Source organism: Oreochromis niloticus, linkage group LG13, assembly GCF_001858045.2.
Source record: "Oreochromis niloticus isolate F11D_XX linkage group LG13, O_niloticus_UMD_NMBU, whole genome shotgun sequence".
In the NCBI taxonomy this organism is placed as follows: domain Eukaryota; kingdom Metazoa; phylum Chordata; class Actinopteri; order Cichliformes; family Cichlidae; genus Oreochromis; species Oreochromis niloticus.
The window spans coordinates 28,289,770-28,302,099 of NC_031978.2; positions in this window are offsets into that span (position 1 = coordinate 28,289,770).

The window sequence follows — 12,330 nt, forward strand, 5'->3', positions numbered from 1 at the left end:
CTTAAGCAAATATTTCCCTCGCCTCTCTGTAACCACTGACAGAAGGTCCCACTTTACATCACCAAGGTAAGCTGTAGCGTGCGGATGCTGAATAAGGTCATGTTTTGGGCTTCTTTTTTTTTTTGTCGAGTTGATTTCAAGCCTGGGGATGTGCTGGAGTGTGTTGGGTGGAGGCAGTTGGCTGAGGCCAGTCACGTTCTGCCTGGTCTGCCGTGTCCTTCTCCCTTCAATGCATGCCGAGCTGCAAATATTTACAGAGCATCCTGTGAGAGGCCTGAGTGTTTACTGCTAAAGCTTGTGGCTCCACATTGAGAGTGTGTATGTATATGAGCAGTGAAGAAGCGTTGCTTCTCTCGCTGTGTGTGTTTGTCGGATGAGGCACTTCCCTTGGTCTCTCCACAGTCTGCTAACACTAGCACCTGGCTCTCGTTCAGGCCTCCGGCTCTGAGGTTCATCTGTGAGTCCACAGTGAAGGCCAAGTCGTAGAGAGGCGGTCCGTCCTCGCTCTGAATTTTCTGCAAACGACAGAAAGATGGGAGATGTGTTTGTTCGCCTCGCCTTATCCTGTACACAAGGCTGCAGCACTGACATCACGTCTTTGCGGCTGGAACATTCTCATAAAACATGTTTTCTTTATTTCTTCTCCAATGTAAATAATGCAGAGGGGGTAAATACCATAAAGGGCCCGGGGAACAGTTTCTCAGGCAAGTCAGTCTGTGTAAAGATATATCAAGAATCAAATAGCCCGTGTTGAACATGTGGGTGGACGTTTCACTGTGGCATGGTTAATGAGGTCTACAGACATGCTAACCTGGTCTGGCTCTAATTCTGTCATTGGCTGCTTTTCTCAGAGGCTTGAGTATTCTTGGCTGTCCTGTAATCTGCAACAGAAACATACCAGATGGCTTACTGCCCATTACTTACAGTGCAAAAATCCTCACCATAGGATGTATACATAAACCCCCCTATTTATACCTTGACTTATGCACTGACGTCCTACCTTAAATGATATACACAGTACTGTGCAAAAGTCATGGGCCACTCCTCATTTCTTTATATTTTGTTTTCAAGGATCCATAGTTGCAATTTTTTAAAGTGGCCTTGAGGAACAGTTCTCCAGGCATTCTAAAGGTGTAGTGTAACGCTGTCCAGTCCTTCTACCGGACCATTTCCAGAGCAATGTTATTTGGCCACTTAACACTGACCTATGAATCATTTAAACATAAAAAAGTCACCTAACTCAGGGATGAACCAGTGCTGTGTCGCCACATATCAAACAGCTTAGCAAAGAACTAAGTTTAAGTTGTGTCTTTAGACACTTTGCTCCCATTTCTTTAGTCTAGAATCTACAAAAGATTCCAGAGATAACACAGTTGAAAGACATAAATTGACAAAAAACTTAGCATATCTTGGTAATAAATGCAGGTAGCCCTTAAAAAGTGGTAAGTCAGGAGGTAGATCAGGTCATCTACTAGCTGGAAGGTGGGTGGTTTGATCCCTGGCTGCTGCAGTCGGCATGCTAAAGTATCCTCGTGCAAGATACTGAACCCCAAATTGCACTTAATGCATTCATCAGCGTGTGAATATCTGTGAATGTTAGATAGAAAGCATTAAGGCATAAAAAACGTCTTGGATGAATGAAGTTGTATAAAGCCCTTTGAGTGAGTGTTAAATGTCCTTCAAGCAGCCTGGAGAACTATTCCTGAAGACGACTTAAAGAAATTAAAGGAAATCTTGCTTAAGAGAGTTCAGGCTGTGCTGAAGAATAGAGGTGGTCGTTAGAATTGTACAAACTGTTTTTGCAGTTTATCCTGCATTTCCCAATATTGCACGTCTCAATAAATCACTACACCTATATCTCTTTTCCTAGCAAAACATAAGAATGGGGTAGCTCAAGACTCAGCACTGTAAATGTAGATGTGGCAAAAGAATGAAAAATCAAGGTGTTACAATAGTCCAGTTAAAGTCTAGACCTCAACCTGATTGAAATGCTGTAGCAGGACCTTAAGAGACCTATGCAAAAACAAATGCCTCCAAACCTTGTAAAACATTTCCACTGATGGGAGAGGCTGATGAAGTCCAACACAAAATGATTACTTCCAGTTCTGTCGATTCCTGGGTTGTTCTTAGTTTTTGACAGAACTGCACAGAGGCCTGTGAAAGCATTCTTTTTAACATGACTTTGTTTCTCTCTGCCCAAAATGAAAGACATGTCAATAAAATTCAGCGTCTTGTAGTAATAATAGATGAAATGACACATTAGCAAGGCAAAGGTTAAGTGAACCAATGGTAAATATATGAACTATGAGGTGAGCGAAGAACTGTTATAGACATATGATGGTGTGGTAAATATAAGGGTCGCGTGTTCAGGCGGATGTCCGCCAGCAATCACCTACAAAGGAACTGACTTTTTATGGGGACGGTGGCTTTACGCACTGCTAAGGTTTTTCTGCGCTAACCATGGTGATAAAAGCAGTATGACCAGTATGTGTTATGTTGCAATATCTGACTAAGGTTTGCCATAGTTAGAGCAGCAGTTATCAGTTAAAGCAGAAGTTAATAAGGGGGATGTTTTCTTACTCATGGTTTCTCCTTTTCAGCTCTGAAAGAAAGCATGTGTTATTCGAGCAGCAGCATGTGTAAGAGAGGAAGCTGAGGGCAACAATGGCTGTCTCTGCTCTGTATGTGCCATATCCCTTCCACCTGACACGAGAAGATGCGAAACCCACACAAAGTGAAAAAAACAAGAGAGACAGAGCAGGCGTGAAAACCTCAGGCCCATGTGTTTGAGAAACGCAGTGTGTAGAGTGTAACGTCCTGACCACTTCTTTAAAGGGCTGCGCTCAGAGCGTGCCTGAGCTCCGAGCACGTTCTCTGTGAGGCAGCGCGATGGGCCCGGGTAAAGACGTGAATGCTTGGTATTGAATATCCATCCAATACCAAGTAAATACAGGACCAGTATTGCAGATACCAATACTGATACTTTGAAGTTATAAAGCTTATTCAACACAATAAAACACACCTTTTTGGGGGCCTGGAATAAAAATATGTATCTAATAGACTTTGGCTATGATGTGCTGTAGGCTAGAAATGCAACAGACATCAACTTCAGCATAAAAATGTTTAGACAGCTTTCATGGTGCATGTTTGATGTAATTTTTTCATTTCCAAATTTAAAACAAAAAGTAATTTAACACCTTTCGCTGAGTCCAGTGCCGAATTTGGTGGACATAAACAAAGCATCGATCCTGTTGCGCTTGGTCGATCCAGTACGCATTGCTATCGATACGATTGATAGTTGGATCGGTACGCCCTCGTCTAGTGTGCTGACATTTTCTGCGTGTCGTTCTCTTTGACCGCTGGTGTCATAGAGAGCCACACGTGAGCGAATCCTCACGGTCAGCGCTGTGGTTTTGAGAGCGCCGACTCCGATTATGGAGTATGGCAATAAGTGGGGAGACTGACACGAAAATATTTAATAGGACTGTTTATTTGGACAGGATGTTGGCAGCGAGTGTGACCCTGAATTCTATCATTACTGCCTTATTTCTCAGTAAACACTTTTCAGCATGGAAGAGAATCCCAGAGGTCAGCGTGTGTGCAGGTTTGTGTGAGTCCATGTGTGGATGTCCGCGCTGCACCGGGTAATTGCATATAATCATCCAAAATGTTTATACTGTACAAATAGCATAACTGTGTTGAGTGAGTGGCTGTGTGGGGATGGCGTAGCTGAGACTGTGAATGAGCCCGGTCGCTCTCTGATTACCCAGGCTCACGGCCAGGCTTTGATTGTTATGCAGCGAGACAGAAGGCCCGCTATCAGTCTTTATGAGCACCATATTCAAACTGCACTGTGTCACAAAGTATCGTAAAGACTGTAAAAACACTATAATATAGATATGACCTTATAGCTGAGGATATAGGAGGGACCTTCCCTGCAGCAGGAGTGTGAAACATAAGGCCTACGAGCCAGCATTGGCCCGTCTGAGACTCCAATCCGTCTCACTGGATGGCTTTGGAATAAGTGAAGGAGGGTGTGAATTCTGGACTTTAAACTGTATTTTCATGGGTTTTACAGCTTTTTCTTGTGCAGAAGACCTGCCCTCTACACATTTATACTACAGATAAACCATTAAATCACAGAAACCTCAGCATTTTACAGTGGGTTCAAAGTGGGCTGCATGTGGCCCACAATGTAAAATGAATTTGGCATCCCTGCCCCACAAGTACCTCGTGTGTCCTGATCAGTTTCGAGTACAAATCATTGTCCTCCATTAGTAAGGTAATATTTCATGGTGCAAAGTTGGCTGTTTGCTGCGTTTGTGTCGCTGCATGGTTCGTTTGGTATTTTCTTGCTAGTTATCGTTTGGTACTTTCACAGTTGGGATGAGATACATCCTGAACAGGTCACCCATCGTTCACAGGGCTAACACGTACAGACAACCGCTCACACTCACATTCACACCTATGGCCAATTTAGAATCACCAGTAAGCCTAACCCATGCATGCCTTTGGACTGTGGGAGCAACAACCACATAGAAAAAAGCTTAAGCCAGCTGATGGATTTGAACCCTGCTGTGAGCAGCAATGCTAACTGTCACAACATTGTGCCACCACTGCCTCCAAAAAGTATCTTTAAAAAAAAAATTTCTCTAAAACATATTTTTAAGACTAGAATTATTAGACCTCTGAAGGATAAATAAATGGTAATTTTGTCTGAGCTAGGTTTGACCATCCATCTCACCCAAGTTTAAATATCAAAGGTCGATTAGATCGATTAGATTTTTGCTAATGGGAAAAAGTATCAATGCATCACCATCTACTCATTGAACTAGCTTGAAAAGATGTTTATAGTTCATGAACCTGTCAGATTTTGATGATCCACAGATCTGTTCCATTGCTAGCAAGACATTGTTTGACAATTTAATTTTAGTGAAAGTTTTGATGGATATGCCAGAAAATTTGTTTCAGACAATGTTAAGGCATAGACTTTGGGCACTTTGGTGATCTTTTGTGCCATTGTTAGCTTTTTATTTACCCTGCCATCAACATTTAGCACTGGGGGCCGTGTCCTCAGGCACTCATTAGTATATATAATGTTTTGCATGTTAATGTTATGCATCATTTAATATCCTTCAGGCAGGATGAATACATGAATGCTGGCTGAAATAATGCAAGCAAGGCACAGAGTTCAGTGCACCTTTGAGGTGTGACCTGCATCTGGCAGAAATTTAAAGGGGGCTAAGGGTCACTCACTCCGGATGTGGTTCTGGTAAGGCAAAGTGTTTTGCTCTCTCTCTCTGTGTGTGTGTGTGTGTATGTGTGTGTGTGTGTGTGTGTGTGTGTGTGTGTGGTAACAGAGGAGGAGGGGTGTTGGTTAGTACTTCTCGGTCTAGATGCAGTGCTCTTACTCACTCCATATTTCATATCTGTGGCTTTCAAACAAAAGCCGTATGTTGATACAATCTGCCGGCCAGCCAAAGGAAATGAGCGTTTGTGTGTTCGCTAATGATGTTGCTGTTTCTCTTTCTAATTCGACGCAGTTTTTTTTCCCCCCACTGAGCTCATTAGATCGCCCCGTTTCATTTCTCAACATAACCGCACATTTCTTCTTCTGTTGGCAGAAAGTTTCATCATGCTCTCGTGATGGTGAAAGATGACTTTTGTTGAGGCCAGCGATGTCCCGCGACGGCCATTGCGTTAGTTGTTGTGAAGAGATAATCCTGCCTCATCAGGTACATTTCTCATGGGAAAAATCAAATTCTGGTAACACCCTAATCAGCCAATGTAATCGCGATCTGCGTCCCAGAACTAACTGGTAATATTTGCCACTTTTAAAACAAACAGTTCTGGGGACTCCCTGAGGGTAACTACCTACCTGGGAGCTCCCCCGAGAAGCGGCGGTTGGTATGTGAGCTGCACAATAAAGACTGGACTGTTGCTGGTCTTTTACTGCATGTTTTGAGCTATGATCATGTAGTGCACACACACACACACACACACACACACACACACACACACACACACAAATTGGATAAATCCTCCTTTTTAAATGTGTTTTTAAAAATCACTTTAATTCATTTGGGTTTACAGATGTTTTCATTGGACCTGATTTGAGGCCTCCCAGTTTATAATCTGTGCTGTCTCCTTTGGTTCAAAGTGAACACAAACTTATTGAAAAGACACAAGTACTACACACACGGGCTGCAATGCTCTAAGTTAAGCACAAACATTAAATATAAGAAATACCCGACTCACCACGGGGTTCAGATTCATTTATCGAGACCAAATTACTGATCATCAGATTCTGATTTGCAGCGATGATGTGAAAATGATTCTACAGTCCTGTTTTCTAGAAATGCTTCCCCTCACACTCCAGCTGGTTATGACAAATGGGAGGGGCTCCCAGAGCTGGTACTGTTGTGGGTCTCTTCCTGTCTCCAAGTGCTTCTGTCCCTCCCTCACAGTGTCATTGTGTCACGGTTGTGTCGACCTGTTTCCACCGTCCTGCATCCTCTGCCTTTACATTACAGGAGGATGCTGGATCTGCGGCAGCCAGCTGAGCCGGCCCTCCCATCAATGAATCCTTTTTAAGGGTCAGAGAAGCAGAGCTACAGCACAGACCACCTTTATCTAGCACTTTCAGGACACTCATTCATACACTAGAGAGGTGGGCACTCTCTGCAGCAACACACATGCACACAAACTGTGCAAATCCCGTGTATGTGTGTACTTGCTTACTCAAACACCATTGGGGAGTGAGAAAACACACCTCCTGCGTTCATTTACACACTCTGTATATACATCTGTGTGTATGTGTGTGTGTTTTTTTCACCTGGGACTAGACACACACACACACCTCTATTTACTGTAAATAAAGATAGATTTCATTTTATAAACAAACTTGTGTTTATTTGAGTGATTAATCTGAAACGTGTGTGCAGCCATTTAGGATTTTATTTAATTTTTTGTTTTTGGTCAGCGCCATGCGGCTGTACCTCCACGGTGATCAGCGAACATCATCAGCTGTTTCCTGTGAAGTTTACCCGGTAACATTTCTCAATGGTGCATTTCACTCGAATAATACAGAAATCTGGTATTTAAAGATGAGTCATATCCACCCCAGTGCATATTCTCTGCTTGGGTTTGTTTGCTTTGGACATACACAGTGACCAGCACACACATACACACATACCTCTGCTGTTACTGCGAGCTTGTGGAACCCTCAATAATCTCTTATTTAAAAAGCTGAGTCACCTTATAAACACACACTCAGGGGCCTCAAATCACCCCAAGTCCAAACAGGAAAGTGGATGTTACTAATCAGAGAAAAATGTGTCCTGAAACAAAGGAAAGTGGATGTTTTTTACACTCATTGTGATTCATTCATTCTTTTTTTAGTCATATGTGATAAAAATCCATCATAAAGTTTGAAAAAGCGAAGACTCTGAGCACGCTTCACACATGCACAAAAACATCTATTTCTGGAAACTGAATTACAGCCTAAACCACAAACCAGTGCCACCTGATTAGTTCAGACGCGCTGTGCAGGCGACACATTTTGCACTGATGGTATTAATGTGCGCGAGGACATATGGCGAGTCATTAGGCTGTTAGGTATTTCGACTGCCTGACCTGAATCTCGGTCTGCCTCTCCTGCGTCTGTGTCACTATAACGCAATACATCAGTTATTTACCCAGCGTCGGGCCTTACGCAACGTTCGTTTCCAAGAGGCTGTGTTGGAAAACTTTAACGGCATTTACTGAAAGAGGCCTGCACAAAGTCACGAGTGTCTCATCAGAGAAACAAGATGACTGCAGATCACTGTTTTCCTCTCACAGCTGTGTGATAATGATTTCAATCTTCCACTCACACCCTGCACATTATCATAAATAATAGAAAGCAATGACTTGCAAATCTAAGGAACCAATATTTTATTCACAGTAAAACATAAAAAACATATGAAATGTTTAATCTGTGAAAATGTAACAGTTTAAGAAAATATTAACTCAATTTTAATTTAATGGCGGCAACACGTCTGAAAAAACTTGGGACAATGCAAAGTTCAATTCAATGCAATTCAATTCAATTTTATTTATATAGCGCCAAATCACAACAAAAGTCGCCTCAAGGCGCTTTATATTGTACAGTAGATAGCACAATAATAAATACAACTGTTAGTAAACGTCTGGGAATGGAGGAGGCCCGCCCTGAGCCTGGTTCTGCCGGCGGTTTCTTCCTGTTAAAAGGGAGTTTTTCCTTCCCACCATCACCAAAGGACTTTCTCATAGAGGTCCATCTGACTGTTGTGGTTTCCTCTGTTTTCTTTGTATCTCTTTAAGTCTTACACCATAACTGTTCTTGTGATTTGGCGCTATACAAATAAAATTGAAATGAAGTCATGTTGTTGTAAAAGATGCAGTTTAAATAAAATATTCACACAGCGTCCCAGTTTTTTGGAGTTGTGGTTGTTTAAAGCTTTTCATTTTTTTTTTAACACTTTAAACTTAAGTTTATGAGTTTTTTTATTTCAATTTTTCGAGTCTTCTACATCATCACTGTGATTTTCTTACCCCCATAAATACTTTTTTTTGGTTTAAAAATGTGAATTTTTTGACATTTATTTCATAGTTTAGGCTTTAAAGGCTTAAAGATAACAAGAAGATTTGGTTGTTAGGAATGTTTCAAATGATGCATTTTTACATAGAAAGGTGGAAAGAAATGACATCTCTTTGGTGTAGAACATACACTGGCATGAAAATACCGTTGTGTTGTGTTGACGATGCTATACTCAGCAATCACGTTTATGAAATAGTATGACCTACAAAAAACCCTCTTTATCTTTTTAAACTTGCTTTTGGGTAATTTTTCTTTTCTTTTATGTATTTTTAATCATTTTTGTTGTATAAATATCTTAATTAGTACTATATAAAATTGTAATTTTTTTACTTACCCCCATGTTAAACTGTGCAGCTACATAGCACTATCACTAACATCGAGGTGGATGTTAGTGACAAAATCAAAAAATTTAAAATCGTGTAACTTCGAGATAAAAGGAAACAAAATGCTGTTCTCATGAATCGAAGCATGCCAGTGTTTAAACTACATGTGTTTCCTAACAACGCTTACAGCCTACAAAAAACTATTTGACCCCACATGGCTGGTTTTCCTCTTCATAACAGCTGTATGGTTGTTGAATTTCTTATAAATGTCCCATTTGAACGTTAAAATTACAGGCGTGGCTTCTTTCATTGGCATGTTGTTGTTTTTTAGCTTTAATAAAACAGAAATAATATGGGTTTCAAGATGCGCACTGTAGGTGAGAGAAACTCAGTTTGTAACTTTGCACTAATAATTAGCAGATATGAGAGTCTGTGCATTACACTTGTCTATTCAAGCTTGCTAGCTTTAGCTGAAAATTAGAGCCCTCCAAATATAGTAACTTCTGTCTTCAAAGTCCCAAACACTAGCAAGCTTGAGGCTCGATGCATTCATACATTATTATCATAAAATATTTATTATACCAACTTTAACTGTAAATTCTTAAAGCTTGTCAGACCTGCCCGGGCAGCGGTATCATGCCGAGAACTTCAGGCAAAGGGTCATTTCCAGATGGAAACATTCGCAGCCATAGCTGACTAAAATAATATTGATAGGAAAACATTATACCCTCTTTGCCCCATATCTATACAGAAATCCCCAAGGACCCCTGCTCTCTAGAGGAAATGAGGTCTGAGATCTCTCCGCCAGTAAAGCAGCAAATCTGTCACTGTGTGTTTACACAGTGACACGTTTTTGCAGCTTCCCAGCACCATCAACCAAGCCAGAACTTCCAATTTAAGTCTTTTCCTCTGCTGCTGTTTATTAGAAAAGTGTTGGATAAACAGTTTTTTTTTCACTCCCAGAGAAATCTATGAAGTCATTCATTACTGGTTAGAGTGTTTCAGCAGCTCTCTGGACTCAGTATTAATCCCTTGTCAAACATCTTGGCATGTGAATCCATATTCACAGAAGTAGTTTCCAGTACTGAGGTTTCAATTTACTGATGTTTTTACAGATTTTTTTTTTTTATTTTCTTGTAAAGGTCTTTACAGAAGAGATGATGTGCTCATAGGAATTTAAGCCAAGTAGCAATGTGTGAAGACTTTATGCCGAATAAATAATGCAGAGCTAAAGAAGTGACTTGTGTTACTAAACAGCTTTTCATTCCGTGATACTGACGTGTTAATTACAATACACGGTCATTCACTGCACATTCATTTGCCACTGATTTGGCGTAGCACTGAACACAGATATGAAACTATCACTGTGGCCACACCAAAGAAAGATGTTCGGAGCTTCTTCCAATAGCTCTCAGAAGCCGGATCCTTTGCTGTCGGTGTGACTGTCTTTCCCATTTCCACCTCACACGCTCAGCCACAACAGACTAGACGACTCTCAGTGAAACAAGGAGTCAAGACGAAGTCAGGAAACTACATACAAAATAGCACCAGCATTTTTAAAAAAATGAACAGTCTTTTGAAATATTGCAAGAAAATGTACATACTGTTCAGTTATTTTTGCAAAATAAATAGTGATAGCATTTTGACATTTCACATTTTAATTGTCAAAACTGTAACATCTACTCTTGCCGGTAGGAGTTTATAAAAAATAAAATTACTAAAGAGTAGAATTGACTTCAGTTTATTCCATAACGGTCCCAGATTTTCATGTGGCCCTTGGGAAAGTTAATTCCCTACCCCTCCTCTGGACACAGTGAGCACCAGTATAAATCATTTGGATCGAAATTTCAAACGGAAAGTTACTGAGGAGCCATGCACAGGTTTTCAACATAATTTAGCAGTGGCTGTTGTCTCAAATGCTTTTTAAAGAAAGAGAAATATTTTCAGTCCTTTTAAACTCATTCCAAATCTGTGGACTTTTACAGGTCACTCTAAAACTTTAAGCTTGCATTCCTTTCCCATTAAAAGTTGTTTTCCCATCTGTTATGTATATGAGAATGGGTACTTTGGGATAAGATCACCAGTCTTTCACAGATCTAAACTTCTCCTTAAGAAACCAACACCAGCAACATTTTGATAATGACGATTTAGTTAGATTACACTCATGCACAAAAAGACATAACAGGAAAAATGAAGCCTGTTAAGAAAACGTAAAAAAATAAACACAGGAACAGGAATCGCATCTAAGATATTGCTATGGCAGTGTTCCTAGACAAATAATATTTATTGCTATTAGAAAACATAAAGGCTCTCTATATTGCTCTGCACTTTTTAGGAATGTCCTAAGTACCAAGTCATGTTATTGTTATCTCTGGAGAGCTTTAGTGCCCTAAAGCTAATAAATTCTGTTCAAAGGTGGGTTTTTTTTCTTCCTTCCTCCAACCAAGCAATCAAATCATGCAGGAAACATTCAGTTGCCTTGTGTTTTCCAGGAATTAATGTTACTCATGTGATCATGTGATAGCTGGAAGTACAGTGATATAATCAGGTTTGGTGGGAAAATGGTCAAATCGAGTCTGGCATTGGATTGTAAGGAGGTTACCTCAGATCTGCTCTGACGCCAAAGCTTGGTGCCACATTTAGCCACGCTCTCTATCGCAAAATGAGCAGGTGCACATGGGAAAAGGACAAGAAACTGCACTTGGCATTGCAGCAATGGGGTGACACACTCACTAGGATCTGACGCCAAAGGCTGCTCCACCTCTGGTTGCTGCACTGACCTATATTCACCTGTAAAGATGACCCTGTGTGTGTGTGTGTGTGTGTGTGTGTGTGTGTGTGTGTTCCCATGCACGTATGTAACACGATAGGAGACACAGGTGTCCACGTTGGTGCTCTCAACCAGCTTTAATACAACCACAGGCCAAGCCCAGTGCTTTGAACTGAAACTGGGCCTCACACACACACACAGTACTGTAGTTATTGACTCACTAATGCCAGAAGCCCCACTGCGCAAACATAAGCAGTACACATGATGAAATGTACACAGAGTACTCATGTGCCATGGAAACAGTGAAGGCTGATAAGAAATAAAAGGAGAGGAACATTTAAAGCACAGATTGTTTTTATTGTTATTACTTAATTATTTATTTTTACAGATTTCTTGACACAAGAAGTATTTTTTATGTTTGATTCAGGGAAATGTGCTAACAGTCAAACATAGATAGGTACATGCTGGAATTCCCACACACACACACACACACACACACACACACACAAAGAGCAGTATTAGATCCCCAACAGTGCGGCAGCATGTTAAAGCGTTTAAATTCCTCACTCCTGCCTCTGGGTGTACACAGAGGAATCTATGGTCCATCCAATAAAACA